Source organism: Pelophylax lessonae (genome assembly GCF_965119305.1).
Source record: "Pelophylax lessonae genome assembly, chromosome: 4".
In the NCBI taxonomy this organism is placed as follows: Eukaryota; Metazoa; Chordata; class Amphibia; order Anura; family Ranidae; genus Pelophylax; species Pelophylax lessonae.
In genome coordinates this window covers 132,628,053-132,638,518 of record NC_138771.1, presented here as the reverse complement: position 1 = coordinate 132,638,518, position 10,466 = coordinate 132,628,053, and the positions used below count along the sequence as shown (strand labels likewise).

Sequence of the window (10,466 nt, the reverse complement as noted above, 5' to 3'; positions counted from 1 at the left end):
TTATTATTAGTAATTTTTCACTCCGAACTGATTACCAGTGTATCCACCAAAGTCAAAAGTTTTGCTGAAATTACCCAAATTGTTTCAGAAATGTTGCCAAAATGGAGACTGTTAATTTCAAAAAGCTATAGGTATTGGATGAATTCCAAGTGGTTAAAACAAGCTGATGGCTGCAGCTTCAGCTACAGGCATGACTTTAGTGCCATTGTTTGAGCTCTAAAGCCACCCAATCAGTTTTTTTATGGTGGTGAGTAGGGCCACCAATACTATCAACACTGGCCTTTAATTTGTTGTTATAAGTTGTTATAGTCAAAGTTTTTAGTTGTAATTCCTGTTTGTTTGTAGGAAGGGTTCTCTCTAAATGCAGCAAAAGCATGGCTAAAGATTGGAAAGAACTCTGATCGTCTTCTCTTTGGGTCCAAATCACAAGTAAGGAATGCTTGGCTTTGTTTTTAAAAGTTTAAGTTGTTTATAACTTTTACATTATATGGACATTGTGAATGACATACAGTATATTTATCTTTAAACCATGGATGAGCTGCATGCTATACAAGTACATGCACCAAGCAGACTCTGCTAAAACACTCAGGGGCTTATTTATAAACAATTTGCATAGCCATTCGTTGAATTGAGCAAAAAAAAAAAAAAACTGTTCTCTAGACTGTTTTCCCTTCTAAACGTATGTTGTTTTATAATGGGCAGTAGTAAAACATCATGTTATGACATTATGGAGCTGAAGAGCATATGAAATACACAAATCTTGGTAACAAGATATACCATGTAATAGTTCTAAAGAATTCTAGAGGCAATTGGCACACAAATGTAACTACTGGCAGATAAATGTTCATCGATTACATTTACTTGCTAATTCCATCTGGTGGTCGCTAAAATTGTTATATTGCATTTCTTGTTTTTGCCGGATTCACACAGAACAAATGTACTTGTATATTTGCTGGACAAATGGCCATGCAATGTTTTATAAATGGATCAGTCAAAAGTGAAATGAACTTGAGAAAGGACAAGGATGTCTAAACCCATTGTTTGTGGATTTTGTTAAGTGATTTCTTTTGTCTCACCCAAAGGGTGAAGCAATATATTTTAACTGCCTCTTTGAGTTCATTGTGTTGCATTCAATTTTTTTTACCAATTTACATATTTACTGGTTATCACACATTTACTCTTGAGTTTTCAATAGGGCCCCAAGCACACTGGGTGTTTCTTAATGGTGCATGGAGCTGTGGGGGTTTAGCTGTGGTCAGAGGACCCAGGTGGCAGCCAGTCAAACCCTGGGAGTCGAACGGATGCTGTGGCTGGATGATGCACTTAGCTGTGCAAATGTTTAGGGCCACATGCACCCAGGGACAAATGCCTGGAACACAGGAAGTCTGCTATTCAGGCATTCATCCCAGAGCACAAACTGCCCTAAATGATCGTGCAGCTAAGTACATTATCTAGCTAAAGCAGCTGTCATATTCTCATAGCGTTTTATAACCTGCAGGCAGCAAGGTTGGACAGGACACCCCAGGCCTTCCACCCGCCGCTAATCACTGGAGCTCCATTCTAAACACCAAGTTTGCATAGGGCCTCATTTAGTTTTCTTTCTTTTTTTACATTCTATTAGCAAATAAAAGATGAATCTTTATATAGATTCTGGCATTGTGACAGGTACTGGTTCCTAGCAGTTTACTGTGGAAGGAGGTAGATAATTTAAATCATACTGATAGCTAAAATGTTGCATTCGTTATTTGTTTTCTTTTTTAATAAAAAGTATGCAGGCTTTAGATTTTTGTTTTTGGTGCACCTGATATCAGCACTCGAAGTTCAAATTTCTGTTCTTTAGTCTCAGGGATCTTTTTTATTTATTTTTTATTTTTTTCAGAAATTGGGTAGCTCTGCACATGTTCATTAGCTCTCTTTGTTGGGAGGCAGCTTCTTGACTAACAGCAATAATGAAGATGGGATATTCCTGCCAGCAGTCTAGAGTTGATAATGTTTTGCTTTTCACTCTGCCTATCTAATTTCTGCAGAGTACAAAATACAAATAGGAATACTTTTTTTCACGTAGTACTCTGTTGGAAATGCATGCAAACACATTTTTTCTCCAAAAGAAAAAAGGACTTAAGGAAAATTCCATGTTTTACATGGTAGACCTGTAAGTAAACGCCCCACCTGCTGGATGTTCAAAGCAATTACATTGCCTTTGCTAAACAAAATGCTTTGCCATGGTCAGCATCGTTTCCTTACATCAAACTTCACATAATCAATCGTGCATTAATCATATACGTATTAAGTCTTAGAATATGATGTTAATACTGATAATGTTTAATACATTAAGTGTTTTTTTTTATATACATACTGTAGGTAATTGTAGACTATAAATCAAATTAAACAAAATAATTATTGACACCTCCTGTGCAACTATTGCAATATACCCCTAAACTCTAAGCTGCCTACACACCTCTGTGACTCTCACATCGATTATCAATTTTAATCCTTTGAAGTGCGGCACTACCACAAAAAACTACCTGTACAGTGTGTCACCCAAAACTTTTAAAATGATACATCATAATAAAGTACCTTGCTGCCTAGATTTATCCAAAACAACATAAAATTCTTCAAATGATGCCTAGCATATAATATTCCAGCATACCAGCATAGTTTTTAAGTGCTTATTTGTGAGGGAACTAAACAGCATGTTGGCTATACCAAAATTCAAACAAAAAAACAAAAATATCCAGTCCACTGTGTCATTAACAATTTTTCCCAAGTCATTTTTCAGAACAGCTACCCAAAAGATAGGCTCCTCCCACCTAACAGACACATACAGTTCCTCAGTTTTATGTGTTTCCTCTGGCCAGACAGGATCTCTTTATTATTATTATTATCCTTTTTAGTCCAACTTACTAGTGAGGAGGTGCCTCCCTGCTTCAGCTGTTCCTGTGATGTGCTTGGGGGGGGGGGGTGGGGGGAGTCTAAAACAGAGTCCCTGAGAGACCCTCTTTCTCTTTTTTTTATGTTTTTTTTTGTGTGTTTCGGGGGACATGCTCCAGGGGGAGTGGGGCTGTTCCTACCAGGTAAGGGGTCAGAGGACTTCTGCCTCATTACTTACTGTGCCCAGACATTTGATGCCATGGTGGGAGGCTTCCGTGCCAGCTTGCCAGGTCCTGACACCTCATGGTACTTCATCGTGGCTGCCGAGAGGAAGGCAACATCACATCTGGCATGCATCTCTAACGTTACCTCTGGCACTCGACATGTGACATCACTTTTGGGCTGCCATTTTCTTGGTTTGTTTCCCCTCTGGTGCGCTGTGAACAGGAAAAAGCGGCTTCCGAAAAACATAGCCACAAAGGTACAGAGTACAGACACAGGTGATGGAGCCCCATCAACCCCCTTGTTTAAGATGCTGGACAGGAAGCGTGACCTTGGGGTCAGCAGCTGCTGTGTGGCCATCATGGAGGCAGATCTAGCAGAGACAGGGGAGGCATGAATCAAGGTAATAAGGGAAGAGGTGGTCCTCTTGTCACTTCTTCATACCGCTGTTGTTCTTAGCTGGTGGACTTCTTCTCATGCAGGGAAATGAGGGGTTGGCTACAAATTTTTCCTCCTTAGCACTAGGTGCTGTAGCTTATCCTATAATTTACAGTTACTAAGTTATGACTGGGGCATCTGTGCTTATTGCAGGCAAACCCTCGGAAGGAGAAAAGCGAACAGCCATCCGGTGGCGGATCTTCCAAGAAAGTTGCACATCCTGTAAAAAGAAAATGTACAGCTCTTGGAACAAAGCCATATGTAAAGATTGCTTGGATAAACTCATGAAAAGAAAAAAAAACAAACAGCTTGCGCAAAGGTTTCATGCAAAGTTTAAAGCACAAATTGGCACTTACATTACAGTCCTTTAGAACCCTGATGGATAAGTCTGTACATGGAGATGCAGTTCCAAGTACTTCTGGCACTGGGTTATCCACAGCTACTTTTAGCCCCACTGTGGGGAGGAAGGAGCAGAGCTTTTCATATGATTTGGAAGAGAATTCAGAGGGCCATTCAGATTCTGAAGAGGGGGAAATTCATGAAGGAAAGTAAAGTAATTTGAAAAAAATCCTGATTTTTTACAGAGGAAATTGAAGAGCTGTTGAAGGCCATTCATGACACCTTGGCATTCAGGAAAAAAGAAAAGGTCCATGCTTCATGATCAGCTTGAAGAAGACACCATTCTGCAAGAGAGGCAGGAGCCAGAAAAGAAGGCGTTCCTCCCTAATAGCTGAAAAAGAAGATTCCCTCTTGAGGAAGACTTGGATATCTGGAAAAAGTGTCCTCTGTTGGCAAAAGTTTCTAGAAAAACAGACCTGTTGTTTAAAGATGATGATGATGGCACTCCCAAGAACCCCAATGGATCACAGAGCGTAAGCATGCCTAAAGCGCGTATAGGAGGCCAGTGTGGCCAGCTTTAGACCAGCAATAGCAACGTAATGTATTGCCGCACGCTGGATGTATAGCTAGATCAGAGAGGGCCCACCTGCTCAAGGATACCCCACCGGAGCAGATACTAAAATCCCTTCCAGACTTAAACAAAACTGTTTGGTTCTAAACTAACGTCAGTGCTGGAAAGGTCAGCAGATCGGAAGAAGGGGTTCTGTCCCCCCAATCAGCAGCAAATGGCCAGTGGGCACCCTAGGTCAGGTGGAAAGAGGTAATGCTGGACCTTTAAGAGAGGTAAAGACAAGGAGGGGGGTACTTATTCACCTCTTCTCAGTCAAAGGATAAGCCACAATCCCAATGACTTGGAAGAAAGATTGGGAGCATGTGTTCCTGAGAAAGAAACCTTCCTGAGAAAGAAACCTTTAGGAAGCTTCAAAATTATCCTAAAGCTGAAACGAGTAAACAAATTCGTCCAATACGAAAAATTCAGAATAGAGCTAATATATTCTGTCAAAAAAATTTAAGTTCTGCAGAAATTCTGAAAAGTCTGAGATTAAAGGGTGTGGAAACTATTCCGTATTTGGACGATCTCCTAATTTTCGCAAGCATAACGGCAGCAACCAAAGGAAGTTTGGAAACAGCAAAAACATATCTTCAGGAGATGTGGTGAATCATCAACTTTGAGAAATCACAGTTAGTCCCTTCAAATAAGCTGATCTACGGTTACGTTCTAGATTCAGAAAATTCAAGGATTTTTTTGAGAGAACATTTGGAACCTCCAGCAGAAGTCGTGAAGTTTCTGATGCTCTCAAGCTACTCGATAAGAGAGGACATGCGACTGATAGGCTTGATGATGGCTGCAACCCTGGCAGTTCAGTGGGTCCAATTGCACACAAGGACACAGAACTACATCTTTTCAAATTGGGACAGTCACCAGTATTCCCTAGAAAAATAATATTTATCCCAGAGATGGTAAGAGATGCCGTCAAGTGGTGGATTTGCCCTCAAACCTTAATGATAGGTGGGCTATGGAATCAAGTGAAACCCACGAAAATAACATGTGCCAGCTCATGGGGTTGGGGTGGAAATTTGCCTGGTTGAGCTTGAAAGAATTCAAAACAAGGCTAAATAATAATAAAAAATATTACTGGCAGATTCATAATACTTTCCTAGGTTTATATACAAATAAAAGGAAGGTCACAAGAACACTCATGTAATTAAAGGAGGAATTGCATCACGAATGATGGTGTTTTGCAATAATCTTGAGTTCTAAGCAATAGGTTTGTATAGGAAGAATACGATAAAGAATTTTTTAATAAAGAAACCCAAAGAGTAAAGCAAATGGAAGGGGAGACACTTATTCAGGATTAAAGCCCCGTACACACTTACTGATATATTTACGGCTGACGACCGATTGTAGGCTTGTTAGTATGATGCTTCCGACAGCCGACAGCGCATTTTCGGCCGAACAGAATCTGTCGTGCAGGCATTAAAATTTTTGTTGGCCAACACCAGAACGGCCGATTGTTCGCCAGTCAGTACAGATTTCGGCCGAAAGACAGCAGATTAGCAAGACTGGGCATGCTCAGAAAAGAAAAAAGACAAGGAAAGTTAACCATCACATGACATCACTTCTGCAGTCGGCTGTTGTTGGCCGACAAAATTCGTGTGCAGTCTTTTGCAGTTTTCAACAGACACGACAGCCCTGGACAAAAGACGGCCGATCGTTCGACCGACTATCAGTACGTGTGTACGGGGCTTAAGGAAAAAAATAATAGTGGTGGGAAAGGTCTCAGAATGGCAGTGGGTATGGATTATAATGTATAATACAGGAAAGCTGAAAAAATTATAGCAAAACACTGGTCCATGTTCAATGGTAGGATGGATGTAAAAATATAGGAGATCCCCTACAGAAACAAATTATGACATTTTTTGACTTTTACGTGTGTGGCAGGTATAAAGCTTGCAAACGTGGGAAATAACTAGAAAATAAGAGAAACATTCATAGCAACGACAACTAATAATACTTGATTGATGACTGATAGAGTAATATACATACTGAAGTTTTTGTGTGGCCTGCAGTATGTAGAAAGCACTACAAGGACCCAGGCAAAAAGTAGCAGGGAACATGTTTATAATATTAAAATGGGATATAAAAGCATAATGTGACAACTCATTTTAGGCTAAACCATAGCAGAGACCCCAAACGAACTACAATTTTGGGGTATAGAAATATCACAGAAACATTGGAGGGGGTGCAATGTTATTAGGGATCTCAGCAAAAAGGAATCCAAGTGGATATTTAAAACTAAAATACTAGTACTAGGGGATCTTAACACTGGATTTGATCTTAACTGATTTATCAGTATTGTATAGAGCAGTGTTTCTCAACTCCGGTCCTCAGGGCACACGAACAGGCCAGGTTTGCAAGAAAACTGAAATAAATCGCAGGTGATATAATTTGCTGCTCAGTGATTGCAGTATTCTAGTCTGCATCTCCCCAAGGTAATACCTAAAATCTGGCCTGTTAGTGTGCCCCGAGGACCGGAGTTGAGAAACACTGGTGTAGAGGATATATATAAGGACATATAGCAACTATGCAATATTTAGAGGCCATGGTTCTAAAAGGCAATGAGGATGTAAAATGGGGGTACACCACTCCAATAATTGAGGGGGTACATCATAGTATCTGGTAGAATCTACCATTTTGTTAGATGGGCTAACTTGAAAGCTCAATTTGTAGTGGCTCTAATGGATTTTTATTTTATCTAAAATGTCCTATACACTTTAGACCTGTCGTTGATGTAGTGGTAGATAGGTGTTGCTGTCTAGAGATACTGAAAGAAACGAATTGATGTTTTATAATGGCGACTATAGTATAGTACTTCGATGACAACAGTATTATGTTATAAAAGTGTAGAAAAGATAGTTGGTATAAGATGCATGCACCACAGGATCTTATGACTGATAAGCATTCAAGTAGCTGGCAGAAAGAAATAAGTGGGATGTCGGTAGTGAGATGGTTATGATGGGAACTGTATACAAAGCTTGTAATCTAGATCTAGACCTCATTTGTCTCTAAGCCCATAACCAAATCGATGAACTTTATTTGTAGGGTGGAGTCAAGCTGGCTTCACCACATTCGAAGCACATATCATATGTCATAGCAGACCACCATCTGTATCCATAGTAAGAGCCGTTAATAGAACATAGAAAAGTGATGGCAGAAAAAAGAACAAGTAGTCCACAGACTCTGCTCTTCTTTTTTTTTTTTTTTTTTTTAATTTATCTATTGTTAACTTACTCCTTACTCTGTCATGAGAAAGCAAATTAATACCTCTGCTAAGATGGATACTTCCTCACAGAAGCACAATGTGGAACAATGCATGGTAGATTAGTAATGGGGAAATAATCAGGTGCAGTTTTGTTGTTTTGTTTTTTTGGGCTCCACTCTCTGAGTTCCGTTCCTGTTGGAAACTGCATACCATGGGTAACTAATTATACTGTATTAAATGATCCATAAAGGGAACAGAAATATAAAAGCTGATATTGATGATCAATTTTAGGTGCATGTTTCAGGGTTGTAATTTTTATTCTTCCTTCACTACTCAGAGTTAGAGACCCAAAATAATTATGCACATGTTTTGTTTACAGTGGAATTCTGGGCTAGAACTAACAAAGCCTAAAATGGCTCCCACTCCCCCCTTCTAACTCCTATACTAACTACCATGTTAAAGGAAAATTCATATACTTACCTATTCTCAGAGAGCTGCGGTCTGGTCACATGATCTCCCCAGCAGCTGGCTTGAGGGGAGAGGAGAGAGCACCGCCAATGGATGGAATGCCTGGGAAGTGACAATACCCATAGGCTTACTATGAGGCAACCATTGCCGGCTCTTTGCCTGAAACCGGCCCCTGAAAGTCCATCATGTGACTGGACTAGAGCACCCTGAGGATAGGTTATAAGTATTTTACTTCTGCAAGGTAATTCGTATGGGCATTAGAAGGTGGGTGGGAAATGATGCTCCCTTTTGCTGCTGTTATTCATTAATGCTAAAGAAATGTTAGCAGTAGCTATAAGATACAATCCAAACATTCACGGCATCTTTTGCACCGGTAAAACCCATAAGTGTGATTTATTTGCCTACAACCTGTTAATGTTTTTTACAGAGCTGATGGTGACCTTGCCTACCCTTTTAAAACCTTGTCTGATTTTGGTATCATTTCGGGCCTGCAAGTGAAGCAGAGCAAATTGAAGATGCTTGACATCAACCTTACTGCTTTGACTTTAGCATCCATTAAGGCCTCCTTCTATTTTAAATGGTGTACATAGACTCTCGCATACCTTGATATAAAACTTACCTCAAATGTATCATCATTTCAGCTACATCCCTCATTACTCCTCTATAGAAAACTGAACTAAAAATTGGAACACTTATACTCTTTCCTGGATGGGCAGGATAGTGGTAACCAAATGTACATTTCCCAGAATTTTGTACTACTTTTGCTTACTGCCAATACTGATATTATCCCTTTTAAATGAGGAAAGCTAAAGAAAATCATTGATCTTTAAATTTTTTTAGAGCTTTGGTAGATGTCGACTTGTCCACTAAACCCTGTACGTTTCTAAGTCACTTCAGAGATACTATAAGGCAGCTAAACTAATTCAGCTAACTACATTTTTTTTCCAAAACTTACAGACCAGACTGGGTTACACTTGAGGCTCAGGCAGGCACCCCACATACGACTGACCTCCTTCTTTGGCTGTCCCCTAAGAATCGCAGAGCAATTTTGAGCCCCACTTTATCACATTCCTTACATCTCTGGAACATGGCCTCAAATCTTGTCACGTACCTGTTCAGGGGCCGAGGTGCTGAGAGGGCTTCCCTCATGGCTGAGTGCAGGGCACCCCTGAAGGTGGTGACAGGGAGTGATATGCCCAAAGAAGCAGGGGTTGCCAGCTGCGACAGGCTCAGTGATGAGATGTCTGCTGGATGTCGGCTGGACGAGCAGGATGCACTGCTGGGCAAGGATGCCTCAGATGTACCAGATGAGAATTGGCCAAAGGGAGAGCCAGGACCAGGGTTAGGAGCCAGGTCAGTAGTCATACACGAAGTAACAGCCAAGGGTGAGGCAGCCAGCAACGCCAGGAGTAAGCCGGGGTTATACACTGATAATCAGGCAGCAGAGGAGTCCAGAAGAGAAAGCCAGAGGTCATACACAGGATCAGCAGACAGGAGCAGAATGGAACAAGCCGAGGGTCAAAGCCGGGAATGGAAATCCATTAGCTTCAAGAACAGGAACACATGGTGAAGCTTAAGATCTTTAAGCAACTAGTGGCTGATGCTGCTGGCTTTAAACAGGCCACTGGGCACCAGAATCTGTCACGTATTGCGCGTGCCTTGGTGCAGGCGCATGCACACTGGTGCATAAATCTTTATGGCCGTTAGTGCCTATCTGCGCATGCCTATTAGCATTGCCGAATTTCTATGTGCCAATCAACGATTCTGCTGGGCATTAGTAGATGTGGCAGTTCTTCTGCGGGCTGTTCACTAACAAATCTCTACACATATCTGTAGCCCCCTCTCCAACAATCCATGGGCTCCCCCCGTCCCTCCATTAAATCTGTTGACGGATCAATAAAGGTCTGAATAGGATAGGACATTTTCACAGAGGGCAGAGGAGTCATTTTCTCTAAACTAGAGATGCCAGCATCCGAGTTGTTCCATCTCTGCAAAATACCCTTTTTTTCTGAACTCTCTTGCGAGTTATAAGTGACTTTACGAGAACTCTTTTTAAAAACAGATGCACAAGACATCCTGAAACAAAAGGGGGCATCTCAGAGTTGTATTCTCTCTTTTCCAGCCTTACAGGCAAACTTACCTATCAGACAGCTTGAGAAAAGGAATTAGGCTTCAAAAAAAGAGGAGGATGAGGGTTGTGGACAAGAGGGCACTATGTATCATGTTTGGGAGTCCTGTCCAAAGGTCAAGCAATTCTGGAATAGAATCTTTACCCTTATCCACTCAGTGACCTATGTCAACATA

The 10,466-nt window shown here is 40.9% G+C and overlaps 1 protein-coding gene across 1 annotated transcript in view; it reads left to right on the top strand.

The window, feature by feature from the left end:
* Positions 1 to 350: 350 nt before the first annotated feature.
* The window catches only part of REC114 (REC114 meiotic recombination protein), a 381,896-nt gene continuing 371,780 nt past the window's right edge, over positions 351 to 10,466 (top strand). Inside the window, exon 1 of the mRNA XM_082253508.1 lies at positions 351 to 429. The gene's annotated coding sequence lies outside the window, so the exon portion shown is untranslated. The remainder of the gene's footprint in view (positions 430 to 10,466) is intronic.